Source organism: Chlamydotis macqueenii, chromosome 7 (genome assembly GCF_036417535.1).
Source record: "Chlamydotis macqueenii isolate bChlMac1 chromosome 7, bChlMac1.mat, whole genome shotgun sequence".
Classification (NCBI taxonomy): domain Eukaryota; kingdom Metazoa; phylum Chordata; class Aves; order Otidiformes; family Otididae; genus Chlamydotis; species Chlamydotis macqueenii.
Window position 1 is genome coordinate 8521409 of NC_141562.1, and position 19941 is coordinate 8541349.

Below are 19941 nucleotides of genomic sequence, written 5' to 3' on the forward strand. Positions count from 1 at the left end.
CAGGGCAGTGATGGCATATTGCAGTAATTACCTTCTATCTCATCTTGTGTAGGCAGTAAAGCTGTGTGCCATCTCTATGCTGAAGTGCCAACACACCCATCAGATCTGTTGTATCATTAGAACAGCTGTGTGACAGTGAGAAAATCATATAGTTTGTGCTGTGAATGCATATAATCGAAGGAGGAGTTGGGAGGTTTGACACAAACCCAAGTATTTCAAGGCTTTTCCAGCAAAATGCCTTACATTCTTTACACTCTGTAGGGAGAGTTCTAGGGACCTTATGGTGACAAAACACCTGTGAGCTCATAAGTGAAAGTGGGGATTTAGCAAGACCAGTAAGGTTGTAGGGTTGTTCAATGTACTGATTTCTTGTGACACTGTGTGGCTTCTCACAGCTTGATAACTACAAAGGAGGAAGAGGAGTCTGCCTTTTGGCAAAGGACGCCTCTCTTTCGTGGTGTTTTTTTTTTTTTTTTTTTTTTGAAAGTAGATGGGGAGGCGACATGTAAGGGAGCAAAAAATATTTTGATGTATTTGCTGATCCAAATGATTAGCAATCTAATGACATTGTTGATGTCTTAGTCGCATCTTCTGTGGGTACCAGCAGTGTGTGGGAGGTGAGCTTTTAGGAACAGAAACCAGCAAAATCCCTGTTTGCTGCTTTATTGATTAGAAGGAAAGTTCAATAGTACTGCTGCGTTACAGCTAGGTAAGTTGCATTCTGGTGTGCTTCTTTTGGTGAAGTCAAGGCATATTTATGCTCTGAAAAGTAATTTAATATTTATAAGAGTTGCAGATTGGGTGACAGTATACTTCACGGTGCCCTTTTGATCTGTTTTCAGAAAGGATTACTCCTTCCATCTTTTGTTAAGTTTTCCTGTAGTTCTGTTTGTCTAGAAGCTCTCAAAAACATGTGTGTTTGGGACCCAAAACATCAGAAGTTGTAGTAGAATCTTGAATAAATATATCTACAGCTATTAATTTGAGAAGCATTTGTATCGAAGCAAAAACGTTTCTTCCTTTTGTTCCCTTCAGCACTTGAAATCTTGCTTGGCAGTAAATGTCTCCAAAGAGAAAAGCCATTTTTGTCTATAAAACACCTGAAAAACTAAACAATACCAAGGATAGTGCACCTCTTTTCCCTTTCTCAGCTGCTTGCCTTTGGCTTAAATTACATGGATTATTTTAGCACTGTACTTAAAGTTGTATTTCCAGAGAAAAAGGGAGTCCTGTAAACAAAATGATTGTGAAATGCACTCCTTCCAATTTTCTTTCTCCATACCTCTCCTGCCATGTTGAGTAGCCTTAAGCTTTGAACTGTGGCTGTGGAAAAATATTGTAACAAAGACATTTTGCCCCATAATATGCTGCCTATCTCTGCAGTTAACATGAAAGCTCTCTGTGGCATGATATGAATTTTTTTGTGTTGACTGATTACTTTTTGATGTATTGTACATTTATGTAACTGAGACAATAATGATCTGGGGATAGTAGCTGTGAAAACTGACAGGACTGCTACTCTGTGGTTTACTGACAAGGAATGAGTTACTAGAAGTTGGTGTTGGTATAATTCTGTTGTATGGTATCTGCCACAACTGTAGAATCACTACGTTCTTCAAAAAATGAGTTTAGTTTTCAGTGAAGCAAAAAACACTCGGGCAAATGTAACAGGTGGTGTGCCTTTGACAAAACACATTGGTTGTTAGGTTATACTTTCTAGCTTTCTTGCTCTCTGTCTTAGTCATTAAGCACACTAGAGTTGCCCAGTGATGCTGTGTTGGGCCAGTTCTGGGATGGAAGACCTTTAGGGACATACCTTTGTGCTGGAGGGGAGTCTAATGATTGTGCACCATTACTTGGACTTGTGTTGTTCCAGTTCTTTCACTTGTCTCTGATGATGCTTTTTTTCTGGCTAGTAAAGAGAGTAGATCCTGCAGCTACTTTATGGTATTAAAAATCTCATAACACATAATGAGAGCACTGGTGGTTGCCACTTCCTTTTAGTGGAGTTTCCCTGTTTGCACGACTATTCCATCATCTTTCGGTGTTTTCATTATACAGAATGAGTTAAAATGCAATTATCTGAGTTTTGTTTTAATGATTGTGATAGGCTTCCTCATTTCCTGTCCTAAAATTGCTGTGATTAAATAGCTTATCTGCATCTAAGAACTGGCTGAAAACCAAAGACTAGTGATGTGATTGCCAGTCTTTACATGTCAGCAGTGTGACAGCATTTTGAGGTATTGGTGCCCTTATATTGTCTGCAGTTAGGTATAGATGCTGGCTAATTCTTGTACTGTGGAAAAAAGTCTTACATTTGGCTAAGAAAACAGAACTTGTAAAATTCTCTGCTGTTATAGTTTCCCCACTGGCCTGAGAGACAAGAGTGTTGAAGGTCGGAAGCCTGTTCCTCAGTTATTTTCCAACATGGGTTTATAAGCAGCTGTTTGTATTTCAGTGTCACTTTTCGCTAAAAATCCACAGAGAAAGGAAAAGAATAGAATAAAATAATTATTCTGTCAAGGCTAATAATCTTCATTAAAATCTAATCTGTTTAGTGGCTATTTTTCAGGTTTTTAAAAAAGTCTTTTAGAAATCAAATTATCAATAGTGTGTTATACAAGTCTTTTATTAATGCTGTCAGTTCGTCTTTTCGAAGAAAACTACGTAGCAGTCTGTTTCTCCATCTTTTTACTGATTAGTGTTATTTTTCAATGGAAAGGCAAACAGTTTGCAGAAATTGCAGTTCATACGTTGCCTTGAAATCACTGGTTTTAGGTTGATTAGTTACATTTCTTTATTTGATCTGATTAATATTTGATCTGATATTAATCTGATTTTCTCTTCATGGTGAGAATTTTGAGATTTATTTATTCTGAAAGAAGAAACCATGCAGTCAACCTTGACACAATATAATGTGGTATGAAATCGTATTATGTTCATCCCAACCAAACTAATCTTTGGAAGCGTTCATCTGATTCCTCTCGTTACACTTGACCCTCCTTGGTATGGTTGATACATGGAAAATCTCAGTGAGAAATCTTAATAAAACAATACAAGCAGATGCATTTGAAGTGTGAAAGGAACTATCGGAATGTCATATTCTGAACAATTTTTTTTTTTATTTCAAGAATACTGAAGAACACAGCTCATTAAACAGTCAGATTTGTATGCAGTAAACAGTCAACATATGTTATTGATGGCGGATTAACCTAGTCCTGTTTTGGGGTTTTTTTTTTTGTGTTGTATAGCAAATATTTTGGATTGGAAAACAAAGCCAGACTCTATTTTCTGTTTCTGTTAGCACCTGAAAGTGTTCAAAGACACAATTGGTTAGGACTGGCTTGTCAGAATGTACCCATCAGTTTTCTACCACTTTGTGTGCATGTATAGTTTTTGTGGGTTACTTTCAAGTTCAAGAAACCTTTGTGTCCTCATGAAGCAAAAATCTATACAATAGAGTTAGCCTGAACTGAGAAGTTGAACTTGTGATTTTAACTGATTTTTCTATGAATATATAAATCACTTTCTAGCTTCTTGCCCAGCTTCAGAAATCTGTACAACAGTGATTGATGTTCACCCAGTCAGTAGCTGAGACTTGTCGCATTATTTAGGTAATGTTGGCTCGCTCTGTCCTTGGAACCATTCACTTTATCCCTGGGATGAAAGAAAAAGCACTTACGGTAGTGCATAGTAAAATTCCAGTAAAATAGTAGGGTTTCTTTATTATATATATATATTATTATAATATAGATATTATAAATATCTATATTTATTCAACTATTCTTAATTGAAAGTTTGCAAGCAAGTGGCATATGTTTAAATCAGTAGTGATATGTTATCTAGCCAGTGCCTGTATTGTTATTTGAATGGCAGTCAAATTTCTTAGTTACCTTTGGGAATACCACCTCCTCCTCTTCTAAAAACCCTCACCATTCCTGCAAATAGCTAACAGCAGCAAATGTGTAGTAGCCAGGCCTAGGCCAGTCACAAAAACTGTACTGTGAGAATTTGACTTGATAACATGCTTGATTTTAAAGAAAGAAGTGCATATACTTCAACTACCTAAAGAACTAATAAACAAAATATGAACACAAAAATAATTGCACTTAGGTCTCTTTGTTGTTCTGTAGTTATTGCTATTGAGAGATACTTACCAGTTCTTCAGATATTGTGCTCTTCCTTCTTTTTTACTTCGCTCCTGAAGAAAAAGTGTGTAGTTTCTGCAGCTGCATGTAGGTCATCTGTTGCAATCAAGAGATTAAACAATTGTTAGAAGTTACGGAAAGATTTAGCAACACAAGCATGATACTCCTCTAAGCTGTATTAGTACTTAATAATTAGCTATCCTGGCTACAGGTTTTTTCTAAGTCTCCAGGAAGTACACACATTGTCAGAATATCAGGGACTTTAACTTACAGTTTCTCATTTAGGTGTACAGGTGTTCTGATTCCAGATATTTTTGTTGTCACTGTCTCTTTATAAAACAAACAAAAATAAAAAATACAGGACTTTTCACAGGGACTTTCAGGGGAAATTCCTATTCCAGTTAATTGCTTCTTCAGTTGAAGATTGTGATAAAAGTTGAAGAAAGAGGTTTGTTTTGGAGAAAGATAGAAATATGATTAAATAGATGTTTTGTTTGAACGTAAATTCCCTACTTTAAATTCAATTAAAAATGAGATTTCAGTCTTTATAACAGGTTTGGATCATCCAATATTTTTTAATTTGTCATTTTGTAAATATAGGACTCAGAATATATTTTGGTCAAATAGATGTGCATGCTCTGCAGAGATACCCTAACAGAATGACAGTGCAGGGCTGTACAGATGCGTGATTAACATTTAATATCCTTTTTGCTAAGTGGTTTTTTTTGGTAATTGATTGTTTTATCACCATGTCTGCAGCGCTCTGTGTTTATCACACTCTCCTTGGATTCCTTCTTCTTAGTTCCCATGCCCTCCTCCCCCATTCTCCTCCAGCTCTGGCCTCTTTCCTGACACACTTTCGTCCTTTCTCAATACACAGTAATTCAAAACACATAGCTATACCTAGTTCCACTAGTGTGCTCCTCCCTCTGTCCAGGACAATGCTATCTTATGTGTCTATACAGTGACGTCTGTGTAATTGCACTCAATAATAATATAGAGCATCTTCCCTCCGCTGATATTTCCTACACCTGAAAAATGATAAGTGAATATTTGATCTTATCTGCTGGGGCAAGAATCAGAAGTGTTAAGATAGAGTCACTGGTTTTGTGGCCACTTGTAAAAGACTTCTGTTCATTTAGATATAATTAATGTACTTCTGACCTGTTAGGGCATCAAGAGCTGCAGAGCTAATTAATTAGGAAATTATTTTTGTATGCATACAGGTGCACTCATTTAAATGTCACTGACTTAATTTAATAGCGCGTTGTGAGTTTGGACATGCTGACAATTTGATAGAGTTGTTTATTTCTTTAATTTATAATTTAGTAGGATTGTTTGGTTTTTTTTTTTTTTGAATCTTTGAAGAGTTCAGATGATAAATAATTTTCTTCCTTTACAAAAAGAAGAACTTTTTTAAAAAAGTTGGTGATTAGACATCTTAAATAGTAACAATTATTTAGAAAAAAATTCAGTTTAAATATTTGGACAAAAAGAAGAGAAAGAGAACTACATCTTTTTCAAGACCAGCGCTTTATAGAGAAAATGTTTGCTTTTTGTAGTGTTTTAATGAAGACTGAATAGGTGTTGGTAGGTGAATTAACATTTCTTGGAAGCATCTATGTAATTACTCATATATTTTTTTTTTTAATGATTTTTTTTTCCTATTTTTTGAGAGGAAGCCATTCATTGTACGGATGGGAAAATAATATTGCAACGTGTTACATATCTAGACAAGTCACCTAGAACCTGATCTTGAGGCAAAAATTCCATGCTGTTCATTCTCTGTCCCAGCACGGTTCCCCAGGCCAGGTTTAGTCAGAACAACTGCCTGGCAAACTACATAAAATAGTGGTCGCCGGAGTGAATCCCATTGGGCGTGCTTCAGGGCTCAAGGGCCCAGAGGTTGTATTTTATTCTTGTCCTGAAGAAATCAAACCTTACTTATTGGAATGAAAGAAAAATGACTTAATGTTCTGTGTGCATAAGACTGAAGTTACAAAATCTAAAAGAGTTCAGAGATAAAATTTTAAGACAAGAACACAGTCAATATTCTTCATGTTCATCCTTTGTTGATTTATTGATATTCTTGGTAGCTTCCTTAGAAGTCAGTTCTGGAGGGTTTAAGGCTTTTAAATTGTTCAGAGGATTAATGCAATGCTCTTAATGTCTGAACTAAACACAGTCCAGTTTAAGCCATTAATTTGCACAGAAAAATAAAGTCCTTCTCCTTCCAATCAAATCAGACTAAGCTGAATTTCTGGTTGTCTGTCTTAGCCAAGGATTTTATTGCCTACCCTGTTCACAGAGAGCACAATCTCTATTACACTGTGATCTTCACTGTCTTACGTTTCAAAGTTTACACGCTATAAGAAGTATCAACCAGTGCAATGACACTTATTCACATGAGGGAACAGTCCTTGACATTTTCAGAGAAGAAAATTTTGCCAAAGACCTTTCTCATGTTGGGAGAAAACTGAGCTTTTTTAAAAAAAATACATTTTAACAATACTGTGCAAGAATCAAAGCACCTTTTTCCTGTGTGAAAGGTATTTAAAGTGCAAATCAGGATAAAATATGTTCAGTTTTGTAGTTCAAATATGCTATCTTTACAATGTCTTTCTAAAAGAAATTATCTCAATTTCTTCAGTATGTGCGTGATCAAATCTATATCTGAAACATCTACTGAAAATAGCTAGGAGCTATTCAATTAAGGCATAAATCCTGTCTCTTGTACAGACCTTGTGTGTCCAAGAGGTGCTAATGCCAGTAGGCCTGGCAGGAGGATGACTGAAACTGGAAGATTCCTGCCTTGCTTTGGGCTGTAAAATGTCATTATAGCTCTTCCCTCAATTATGAACTTGGGATTCACAGCTTAAATGTCTGCAACAGCACCAATGCTTATCCTTCTAATCAAGGAAGAGCTACCTAATGAAGTCACTAACCCCAAACTATTCCCAGACAGACAGCTTAGTCCAAATTGTATTGGCATTTTCTACTACCACAGTGCTTACCAATCTCAGAACCACTTTGTTTCTTCTCAGTGATCCTTAGACTCCCTTAGCACAGCCATTTTTGCAAGTTTCTCCTTTCCATTGCTATTCAAGTTGAGAATTATTTCTGATTCTGATTTTCTCTGGTTTGTTGATTGTTCTCTTTTCCTAGCTGTCATTTTTTTGCACTTATTTAATGTCTCTCTAGTCTTTAAAAAATATTTTCCTGCCTTCTTCACTCCTGTTTATTGCACATTCCCATTTACCAATTAATGTCCTTAACCTTTCTTTCATCCAGTCTTATATCAGATGTTAAGTAACAAGATCTAAACCAAATTATTTTATTTTGACACGTTTTTCTTCTTACAACTACTTAATTTTTTAACATATTTAAAAATGTTTTTCATCAATGTTTTCCATGAATTTTGAATACAAGTAAGAAAAATTCCCCTCTCTAAGAAGTTATTTATGCAAATAAGTAACTATGCTCAGAGTCAAAATGCTTCCTGAACAAGATCTTTTAATAGAAGGCAAAACTCTAGGAAATAATTTACCAAGTTATTGCTGTCAAATTATACAGAAGTTTTGCATTTTTTAAATCTCAAAATATATCCAGTATTGCATGGTACTGTCTTTGTGACCACTTGCTACTCGTCAATCTCTGTTTCGTTATACTCTCAGCTGAAACTTTTTGTTAGTACTTGTTCTGTTATTTTACTTACAGTTACAATATAGATTAACTTTATTTTGTATTCTGAACATCTACTCAATGTTTTTTTTTCTGTATTTTCTATTTGTAAACTATTTTTCATTATTTAGAATAATAGCAGGAGTCACAAAGACATGAGATTTCTTTTCTACATTCCATAAAACGCTAGGATGTATCTTCACTCAATTTATAAACACTTATATTTTCCAAGAACTTCTTATCAGCTCTTCATCAATGACTATTTCTAAACTGTTTGTCATATCGCTAAATTGCCTTTTTTGTTTGTTTGTTTCTATCAGGTAATGGAAGGATATGAAGTTGTATGTGTAGTTATTTATTATGAAGTTTCACACAATTTAGTACGATTAAACTCTGATGAACTTAAGGAAAGAAAAATGATTTTGCTGACTATTTGATTAAGTCACTTCAGAGCTGAAATTACTATAATTCAATATTAATAGTAAGAGAAAATAGTTTCTATAAAACTTTTGCTTTCCCACTTCCTTTCATTTTAGATTTACACGTAACACCAAGTCATCTTTATTTTTTTTTCCTTCCAACAGGGACTTTGTGCTGTTGAAATAAGGAGGAATGTCATCTGTGAAAAGAGGCAGGAATTTAATGGGCCCACCTGCTATCAACTTCATGTTTTGGTACAGCTTGTTTCAGTCTAGTCTTCGTGTTCGTGCCAGGGCAGGGTGTCCAAAGCTACCTCCTCTACTTTGGTAGTTTTTTCAGTGTTGTCCAGGAGGCTGTGAGGTTGGGTTTTGAATTTTGTATTGAGTGAGGCATGCTGCTCTTAATCTCAGATGGGGTAACAAAAAGAGTTGATTTGGTTAAGTGCTCCTAATGGAGTTTCTCTTCAAGAGGTTTCAATTTTTCATTACCCTGCGTTCTCATAGTAAAAAATAAGAACTTATTAAAGTATATAAAAAACAATTGAATCATCTGGAATGACTTAAGAAAGTTTGGGAGGAAGGAAAGAAAAGCATTGTGAAAAAGTTTGCTGTGTGTAGTCTGCGAGCTTGTTTCGTATTAGTATTTGAAAATCCAAATGCCATTGAAGATAGAATTGAGCAAAGTGAAATTCGAAATAAAAAAAAAAACAACAAACCTATGAGTTTTGCATGGTGGAATAAGCTTTCAGTGGTGGTAACAGCCTCATTGCTTCTGTTGTTTTAAAACTGGAGAGGACACAAGTGTCAAGTTTGTTGCAGGAACTGGCTTACACTGGCTTTACGATACGTTGCCCACTCTGAAACATGCTTTCAGTCTGCTGCAATTTTTAATGTGGTTTTATATAAGGATGTGACTCACTTAAGATGATAAGTGCTTAACAAATCTAATCTAATAAATATGTCTGTGGTGGCTGGTAGTCAGAGTTGATGCTTTAAAATTCTGTCATGTCAAACAGAGGGCAAAGCACTGATGAAAATTTTGATGCTCAAATAAGTGATGTGTACTTCCTAAAAACTGACCTCTTCTGAATTACTTATTAACTGAGTGTCTGCTTACTTTTGGAATATCTTGACTGATGTAACAAATGAAAATCTCCATTCCTGAGCTCTGGAGAATGTGGGGTTGTATTTTTGCCCACACTTCTCATGGGTTATTCAAGGTTTTGGAGGAGAGTGCATCAGTTCTTATGATCAAAAAGTTCTTCCGTGAAAACAAAGGGAAAGTTACCTTTATATGAGGCATAAGTGAAAGCTCAAAACTCATTTCTTGATACACGTAAACATATACTGCCTTATCACAAACATTTTCCTTCACTACTGAATTTTTTGATAACACTAAAGCAACTCTTGTCTGATGTTACCTGGAGTCCTTAGATTTCCTTTACCCTTTTCAGACTGGCTTAGGCCTCCCTTTATATGTTAAATGCTATTTAAGTTCTCAAGTTGTTATTGATTTCTAATGGTTAATGGACTAATGCCAGGTGTCTAAATTAATTATTTAAACATGTTAGCAATCTGCAATATTATTGACCATTCAGGAGTATTTGGGTATTTTTAGGACCTTGGACTCATGCTGGAGTAGCTCCATTCCCTCTTCTTTATCAAGGAAGAATTCTTGAGATTTATTATGCACAGGGAGCTTTTTGGTCTCAAGTGGCACAGGCATATGCCATCACCATTCTTCCTCAGATCCATTTGTATTTGAGATCACTAGGGGTAACCATGGAATACTTTGGAGTGCATTGCCATAGGGAAGCAGATTGTATGCTCCTCCTTACTCTGTCCATGTCATGAGACTTGAAAGAGACTGTCATCCAGTGTGTGCTACAACTTTTACCTAATCATCTGGAGTTTTACAATGAGGATATAAATGTAATTGGTTCTTTGTATTTCAAGAACTTTTCAAAATTTAAACTTAAACTGTTTCCTGTAGTGATAGTTCTAGGGCAGTCGACTATCACATGTATTTTATGTAAAAATTTGTTCAGAAGTCAGCTGCATAACTACCTTTTGAAAGTGAGACATTTCATGATAAAAGCATTATCTCTAAACATTGTGTTGCTGACTTCAGTATTTGAAAGCAAAGGTCTGTCTTCCAAGAGCTACGCTTTGTTGATGGTCATCCTTAATCAGTTACAGTGGAATGCTATATTTTCCTTTATGTCAGGAATTCAGCACTACAGGAAAGGAATTTAATTGTTTTAAAAGAAGTAATGTCAAAATGTCCAAATTCCCCATAGTTCAAATTGGGCCACTCGAACCATTGGTGATGACAGTTACTGAAAGAGAGAATACACACATGGTATTTTTTTTTGTGGTGTTGGGGCTGTAAATGCTTCTGTGATTTCTGAAAAGCTCCAGGGTTGTGGTTGGATTTCTCCTGTGATGTACTTCTTGTAACACACCTTCACAACGATGCATCCCTAAAGATAAGGTTATGACTCTTTAACCATTGGGTTGTCTGATAACTGCTTGCTCTTCTTCAGAAATCCATCAGTGACTTTGTTGCTTAGGTACCAGCAACACTGGCTAGAGTCCCTTGCTGTATGGGCAAGTTTCAGATGGCATTCTGTGCAAGCTTCCTCTCAAAATTTTACTCATATGTCTCAAGCTTGCCTGCAATGCTGGCAGCTGTTCTGCATGACACTGAGCCTTCAGCAGAAACTGTGAATTGTGTCACATCAGGCGCTGGTATTGTGAAATGCTATCCCTTCATTCAGTCATTTCAGAGTGTGGATTTGTTCCCCAGGGAGTGAAAAGTCCTCAGTATCTCACTGCACCAGCTGAGATACTAAATGTGCCCATGTAGTTGTACAGTGAAACTCTCCTGGTCTGTGTTAGAACACACATGTAATTTATTGAAAGCTTCACCTCTGGCTAGTCTACCATTCTTTCTGTTGGAGCATTCAAAACAAATTAGAAATAACTTCAAAAGGGTAAATGCTGATAATGAGTTGATTTAATTCAATAGCTTCAACTTCCAGCAAATTACAACAGTGTTCTAGTTCTTTGCATAGGCGGGGAACTTTCGTTGTCAGTCATGAGCTTGTGTCTAAGGGCAAGCTCTGTGAACATTTGTAGAAAGATATTATAGGCATTTCATGTCTTGCACAACTCATTTTAATTATCTTGTTTTAAAGAAATAGTTTAGCTTGCAATAAATGCCATGCCATGTGTGAATACTAATGTTTTATAATTTAGTCCTTAAAATGTAGTACAGAATACAGATAAGACACAGTAGACCGATGCCTTGAGAAGCCCGATTGCTGTTCTAAAATAACTTAATCTTCTTTTCTGTTCTCCCCTGCTCCTTGTCCCCTTCTTCTGCCTCAGAAAACACACAGAAGAAACCACTACCTTCATTTGGAAGAGGAGATTCCTTTGAAAGTCTAAGGGAGATACCATTCCATGTTGTTATTACATTTTTGTTGTATTTTGAATGATATCAATGTGCTATTGCTAAAAGCCATGTACCAGTTTGAGCATACGCTGTTAGCATGCAATAAACTCCATAGAGCTGACCAGATTCTCTGGTGTGTTTGCTTTATTGAAGAGGTCTTTCATTATACAGTGCATTTTTATTTTATTTATTTAAAAGAAATCCTAACCGCTAATTATTGTAAGCCGTTTAATATATACCATGTGTTTAACACAGACTGTGACTTTCCCCTTGCTTTTGTGAGCTCTGTGCTAATGCAATGCTATTTCTGACTCTGGTTGACATGCAGTTCTATAAATGGAGATAATTTGTTTTGCCTATTGAGACGCTAAGTTGTCTGAGCTAGGACTGTCTCCTGCTATAAACAGTACTTAAAATGAGGTGACTGTAACCTCAGCTAGTGTGTCTGGGTACTGTCGCATACTAATGCTTGTAATATACATCAACTGCCAAAAATGAAGGATTTTCTTTAAGGTCCCTTGCTACCTGGTTTTCTCGCATCTGTCTTTGCATATTCCCAAGCAGTTTGTAATTTCACCTCCTTTCTTCACATGTTTTGAAAGTTCAGACCTAATATATTCAGTAGTAAAAGGCCCAAGGCACTGCTGTTGCATAGGCAATTAAATATTCATGCTCTTTTCAAATATTTATTTGAGTACTCTTAATAAATTAGCAGACAGGAATGTGACCTTTTCCTCTCTGTGAGTGAGGACAGCTATCTGACATAGCAATACCTATAATAAATAGGTCTTAACAGTGTAATCACATGGATCTAACACTTAGTTGCCTGTTATGAATTTATTTCTTAGTGGTCATTCTGGTAGAGGGCTCCTAGATTTTCAAATAAGGCTTCCATATATGAGGGTTTCTCTTACGTGGGAGGATTTTGATCGTTTGAATTTTAAGTGAGCTTCTAACTTTTTGACAATACACCACAGGTTTTAAAATGCAGGAATTACATTTTTATATTTCCATGTGTATTTTCATCTTGAATCTTGTCAAAATATATTTCTTCCTCTTTAAATCTTTACTGTTAAAGTGCTGTTGTTGCATACTTGGTTTGTGAAGGAGAGATTGATTTGGTAATTTAGATTGCTTGTAGGATTGTAAGAGGAAATCCAGCAACTCATGGACATACGCAGCTGTGTAGTAAAGTTTGTATGTGTAATATTTATCCTGGCTCACAAAGCAACAGGAGAATTTTTGAATCTGTAAAGTAAGTATTGCCAGCTGGAGCTATTTAGGTGAGTACAGGCCTCAAGGACTTATGTTGGAGGTTCATTCAGGAGGGAACAGCAGGATGCTGGGGTTTAAATTTATCATGGTCAGAGGTATTTAGTAAATCTATACTTTGTGTTGAATATAAAGCACAACAATGTTAGTTCTAGTTCTCCATGGAATATTTGCATGTTATAGTTCAAATACAACTTGCAAACAGATTATTCCAAAAGCAATTTAACTTGATGGAAACACACAATTTCAAACTGTTTTGCTAAAGAACTTCAGTAAATTAAAAATATCTATGAGCAAAATGATAGTAAGCAGGTTAGTGTTAATGGAAAAAGGCTAACACCTGCCTACTCCCCCCAGAAAAACCCCATTGAGTCTTCCTAGTTACTCAAAGAGTTCATTACATAAGCAATTTCTAGTACTTGTAAGTTTAATGAAATGTGGCTGTCGAAATTAACTCAATTCCTGGATTCAGATTGTTCTTAAGCTTATTATGCTTAGTTGTTTCTTGTATTTATGTTCCTCTTCTGAATAAGAGAAATGGGAATTTCAATTTGATTCTCCTAGGAGCTGTGGCTGCACACATGAATGTCTTCCTTAGGATACAGTATAACCTTCAGGACCTTCATTTGTTTTCAAATTATTATTTTTTTATTTCATCAAGGGCTTCAGTTTAATGGAGCCTTACTGGATATTCTGGAAATTACAGAAATAAGCAAGAATGGAGCATGTATTTGGTGATGTTTTAGGGCTTTTTCTAAACCTAGTAAGTTTAGCCATAAATCGTAATTTTTCTAGCAATGTAGTCATTATTTAGATGCTGATTCTAAAAAAGCTATATTCATCCAAAAAGTTAGAATATTTGGAGTTTTGTGAGTTGCTGGGAGATCAAAATTAGAGCTATATAGGGCTTAAGTTTTGTTCTCTCTTCCTTTTTGATCTCCATTTCTCTGCAAAACCAAAATAGTGGCATAGAAAGGGCAGGATATAGGGTATACAAGCAATATTTCCTTCCTTTTCCCCCTTCCCTATTGATTTTATCAGATGTCAAGTTTTTGGAGTATGCTTTATGATTTGCAGAGATGGTTTAGATGTACCAGCACCCTGGACTGCCAAGTGAGATAGATGAGCATTCTTCCACTGAAAGTTTTGGTGGCATTGCTATTTTCTTGTAAAAGATTCTGGTTCAGTTAAATTAGCTTTTTCTTAGCAAAAAGCTTCGGTTTTGGTCAGTTCCCTCTCCTCATCTCTTCATTTGCCTGGTTTGTTTTCTGAGCACCAGTGTATTTTAGGCAAGTGTGTTTTCAAAGCAGCTTTTCACAATTGACTTATGCTTCCGTTTTTCATTTGAATACTCCTTAGTATGGCTGAAACTTCAGGCTTATGTCAAGGCTTGTTCAGAAGCACAGCAGCGTTGGTGAACAAACCTTGGGGCAACCCTGCCAAGTATGATTTGCATTGCTGCAGTCTCTGTATGTTTACAAAGTATTCTTGTTTTGACAGTGTCTTAGAGGATATGTTTTTGTTGTAAGGATTATTTCCAGGTAGTCCCAATTTACCTCCCAATGGTCATATGTCTGCCCTCCAGATTAACTTTTTATTGACAACTACGTTTTCCTGTGTGCCTTCAGGGTAAACATCTGTGGGATGGAAGTGCAGTCTAACTTGTCAAAGGAACTATTTGTAGAGCAATATGCAACTCAGAGCAAGGTATCAAAATATTTTTAAGTTATTTGTGTTACATTCAGCACTTTAAATCTGTCAGATGTATCTGACAAAGAATTTACCTTTTGAATGTTGAGAGTATATTCACAATGTTTGAACATAAAAATATTTGGATGTAATTTTTTCAGGTATCCTTGAAAAGAGTTTAGTGTAGCTTGATAGGAAAATATTCTTGGGCATGTGGGGCTTTTACTTGTTTGTTTGGTTTTGGTTTTTAAACAGTATTTTATTGTTTCATAACAATAGTATGCCTTTTTTCCCCTTCCCTCAAGTGTGTCATTGGTGTCTTATAAAATGAAGCATTGTATACACACTAGAAAAATGCAAATTTATGCAGAGTCACACTGCTTTCAAAATCAAAACTAACAATAGCTTTTCCTGAGTAGGAGAATTCTCCATTCCTTCAGGATTGCTCAGGGGTTCTATTTTCCCATATTCATGGCAAAAAAATAAGACTTGCTAGCTGAATGGTGAAATCTTACCAACAAACAAATTCTTTACATAGCAATGAAGATCTCCTTTCCGTGTGTCAGCTACCAGCAGTTTCATGGGTCCTTACTCTTAATCTGTCCTTCACCCTATCTTGTGAACATTGCTTTTTTTTTTTTCTTTAAAAAAAATAAAAGACATAAATGTTGCATCTTTAATAAAAAAGGGACTTTAATGTGGTTTGGTGTATATTTTTTTCTTACAATTGGAACAGGCATCTGCTCTGTGTATGTGTTGCTGTCCTGGAAGAGAGGGGAGCTTTTAGTACAGCTCTGGGGGCAGCGCTGCTGTTCTGCTTGGAGTCAAACACCAGTCTCTTCCCTGGAGGCAAAGTGACCAGCAGTGCACCTCCCGAGAGTCCTACTTTCAGACAGAGAGAGCCTGCTCTCTGAACATAGCAGTGGATCTGTTGTCATTTTACATACTTTCATACCTAAAGTAGTAGCTGACCTACTTTTTCGCTTTGATTTAAGTCTATTCCTTTCCCCAACAACTCTTTTTCTTTTAGCAGTAGTTACTATAAGTTCATCTGGCAAATCACTGCACATGTAATCCCAACTCTTTCTCTTTCTTTGGATTGCATTTTTGTTGTACTGAATCTGATAATTTGCACTCAAATCTAAGCTTTATTTTCAGATATTATATTTTTTTACTTTCCTTGCTCTTGTAGAATTTTTGACAGGGGAAAAAAAGAAACAGAAATGAACTAAAATTAGTAGAATGTATCAGAAAACATTAAAGCTTTTAGAAAGAGTAAATATAATTGAAATTTATAGTGCTGATATCTTGTGCGTGTCCTCTAAAATGACATCCTTGTTTTTCTATAGAATATGCTTAGATTATGGAATAAGTTGAGACAAAATATAAGGTTCTGCAGGAATCCATGTTCCACTTTAAAGATGATTGTCCAAACTTTTATTCCTTTTTCAATTATTTTTTTGAGACAAGCCCACCCCTGGGCATACTCAGTCTCAAGTGATGAGGTACAAAGCTGGGAAATGGAAGATTCAGATCAAAAGATGGATTGTGTGTGTGTGTGTGTGTGTGTTTATGTGTCCTGAGAGGACGGAGGAGGATGTTGAGCTTCCTATGACCCAGTAAAGTGTCGTAATCATTATGGGTTTTGGAGAAAAGGCATCTCTGTTTCTAGATGTCTCATGAACTGTCCAAAGCACCAAAATATTTTTCAAGCCAAAGGTATTCGATGAGTTTCTCAATTTCACCTTTTTTTCCCCCCCAAAAAAAAGTTATTCTAAAAAATAGCTCTTCCAGCCTCCTAAATTTAATGCGTGCCTTTCACAGACATCTACATATATACATACACAGAATTATGTAGTTTCAGAAAACAAATATATTCTGGTGAAAGGTTTATAGCCACTAAATTGCAAACCAGTTATTTCCTAGTATTTCTGGTTTTGAATAGGGAAGGCTTTGTCATTGTTATACTTCTTACTAAATTTTATGAGCAAGATTTACAAACATGGTACAAATGCTGTTCTGTCAGAGAGAAAACACAGTCTCTCTTTGTATACTTACTTGATTCTATTTGTGCCTGAGAATTTTACATTTAAACTTGAGTTTTATGCTAATAAATAAAATCTTGTGATTGTCCTGGTTTTGGCTGGGATGGAGCTAATTTTCTTCTCAGAGGCTAATGTGTTTTGAATTTTAGTATGGGATTTGGTATGTGAAGAAGTTGATAATACACTGATGTTATGAGTTGTTGCTAAGAGATCAAGGACTTTTTCGAGCTTCCCAGGTTCTTCTAACCTGCAGTTGCAATAAGGTAGCAGGAGTATGGCCAGTTCAGCTGACCCAAACTGGTCAAAGAAGTATTCTGTACCATAGACATCATGCTTAGTATGTAAGTGGGTGGTGACTGGTGGGCAGCTCTCTTTCTCTGGAAATTACTGTTCAAAGATTGCTGCTTGGAATCGTTCTGAGATCACGTTCGGGTCCACTCTGTGATCTTTGCTCAAGATGGGCTCTCTCAGTTGTCAGGTTGTTGGGCGGTGAGAAATTGTGCATCGTTCATTTTGTATATTCTATTATGGTTATATCGTCCTTTGTTGTCTTAGTAAACTGTCTTTGTCTCAACTCATGAGTTTTCCTTTCTTTCCCGTTCTCTCCCCCATGTCACCTGGGAGGGGGAGAGTGAGCGAGTGGCTGTATGGTTCTTAGTTGCTGGCTGGGATTAAACCACAACACCTATATATTTTAATAGACAGTAATGAAAATAATTCAGTATCTTGTCACCACTGAGGAATTTCATTGTCATTTGATTATCCTTAATGATAATCTATTTAAAAAATATTAGTGTTCATTATAGTAGTGGCAGAAGCTTTGCTACACTCAGTCCATGCTTATTTATTGGTGAAAAACAGATTGTGTGATGATGATAATAAGAAAAGAAATGTATACAAGATTGACAAATTAGCCTGAGTTGTGTTTCTGCTCTTACTTAAAGAATGGAGAGCTAACCCTCCCAGTTTGCAAGAGTACTTGTGCAGTGCAAGGAGTGACGTGCTTTCTTTTATGCATGGCTCCATTAGACTAAGCACATTCCCATGCCTTCGTATCAGCTGCATTGCAGTGATCTTGTCTAACACCACAGAACAAACTGTGTGCGAGGCTTAAATATCACATCCTTAGTGGCGGAAGAGACTACTGAAACGTTGCAAATTGCAGACACAGTGAAGAGACTTTGATTTATAGGCTTGTTGTTCTTTCAGCAGAGAGATAGGAATGCTTCGTTTGACTGAGTTCTGTTTCAGATTATGCAAGTTGTGAGGGAGATAGCTGTCTTAAGTGATGAGACATTGGAGTTATTAATCTCCAGGTCTCTGTTTCAGATTCTGCATGAGTCAGAATGATTGTGAAACCTTGCTAGCACATTGCTGTTTGGCCAAACAGTCAAGTTTCCTGTATGTTTTTATCCGTGTTACTGGCTTATCTCTAATGATTAATGTACAGATTAGCAATTTGAGCAGTGACGAAAGCCATTGTAAATATGGAATCTACTTTTTCAAACATAAAGATACCTTTCTAAGTTGATGGCAGTGCAAAATTGGCACTGTAGGGAAGCTTGTGCTTCTGCTGTTTTCTGAGCACAAGAGTTTATTATCCAGAGTTGTTAGGCTGGAATCTTCTATTAGTTTCTTGTGATAAATAATTAGCAAAATCTTGATGATGTGAAATTTGGTGTATTTATGTTTAAGTCTGTCAGATTCTAATTTCCTCAGTATTTTAAACCATTTGTCTTGTCCCACTGCATTTCTCAAAGGGATACATGTCCATATTCAACTTCTCATAGCTGAAGAATATGTGAATTGACTTACAGAAAACCTACAGAAAAAGACCCTTTCATGGTGAGAATGGGCCAACTGTGAATGGTCTGTGTCCCTCTGAAGTGACCATGTTTAGTTTTGTGGGACGAAAAGTTTAAAAGAATAAAGATACTTCAGAGAGTTAGATGCTTTCCTGCTAAAGATGTCCCTTTAGAAGTTTCCATCATGGTAATGTGAGGTGTGGAGATGCAGCAGGTCCAGGCTGGAACATTTTGCTAATTGGTTAATTCTGCTTTAGTGCCTGGCCACCACTTGGCATGATAGCACAGACAATTTTGCACAGATCCAGCAGGGAAGCTTCTGCTTTTTATTATCCTGAAATAAGGAAAACTTTGAAATGAACCTTTTTAGTGATATTTTCTTAAATTTTAGCATGTTTGAAGATCCCCCTCTTTAACCCTGCATGCGTATCACCTTTTTGAAGTTGAAATTAAAACTGAGTCTTTCATTTTTTCGGTAGGATCTAGTAGCCTTAAGATCGTGGCTAGTGATGCTGGAAGTGAAAAACTGCATTTCAGTAAATGTGCTAATAATAGATTTTGCTTATGGCCTGTCATAACTACTGACTAATGGATCTGTGGGCAGGATGAGTGCACTCGACTCTACTAATTCAATAAAGCAAGTACCTTTCTGGATAGTGGGACAAATTTATGCTTGGAATTACTCCATACACTTAAATGCACTTACAGCTGAGCTGAATTTGCCCCCTAAGGTCCTATTTGGAGAACAGTATTCATCATTTGTTCAGTTGTGATCACAAAGTACGGAGGCATCTTATTTTTATTATTTTATTTAAAGACACAGAGAAGTTCATAGCACTGTAGTAATACCAAGCTCTGCAGATCCTACAGTGGGAACTAGATAGTGGGAAAGAAGGGAGTATCTACCTTATGCAGATGCAAACTTGCAGCACACAATTTATGGTAGAGATGAGAGTTACTTTACTAGTTCTTTCTTGAACTTGGCCATTCCTTCTGAGCTTTGGGAATATATGTTTTCATTATTGAAAATGAAGACACAGGCTTCCCAAAGGCTTTATCAGGAATGACTTGGGACTAGGAATGGGCAATTTTAGAAGAAAGATTTCCTCTAAGCGTAGCGTACTTCTCAGCTACTCAGTATACTTATCATAGGTTTGTAACCCCATCTGTTACATTATATGAGTAATGAGTATATGAGTAATGAGTATTACTAGAAAATAAAAATTGATACAGAATTGAAAATGGAAGTGCATAGGAACATGGGCCAGGTTAGCTTTGTCCATGACATGGAGCTTGGGATTTGGATTGAATTAGTCCTTCTGTTTTACTGCCATTTACAACACTGCATTTAACAATTGTGGAGTCATAGAATAGTTTGGGTTGGAAGGGCTACCAGCGCACATTCTCAGCTCATGTCTAGCT

At 36.3% G+C, this 19941-nt stretch overlaps 1 protein-coding gene across 2 annotated transcripts in view; it reads left to right on the plus strand.

Annotated features, from left to right (window-relative positions):
- Positions 1–19941, plus strand: part of GRID1 (glutamate ionotropic receptor delta type subunit 1) — a 537013-nt gene that overhangs the window by 68785 nt on the left and 448287 nt on the right. The window lies entirely within an intron of this gene.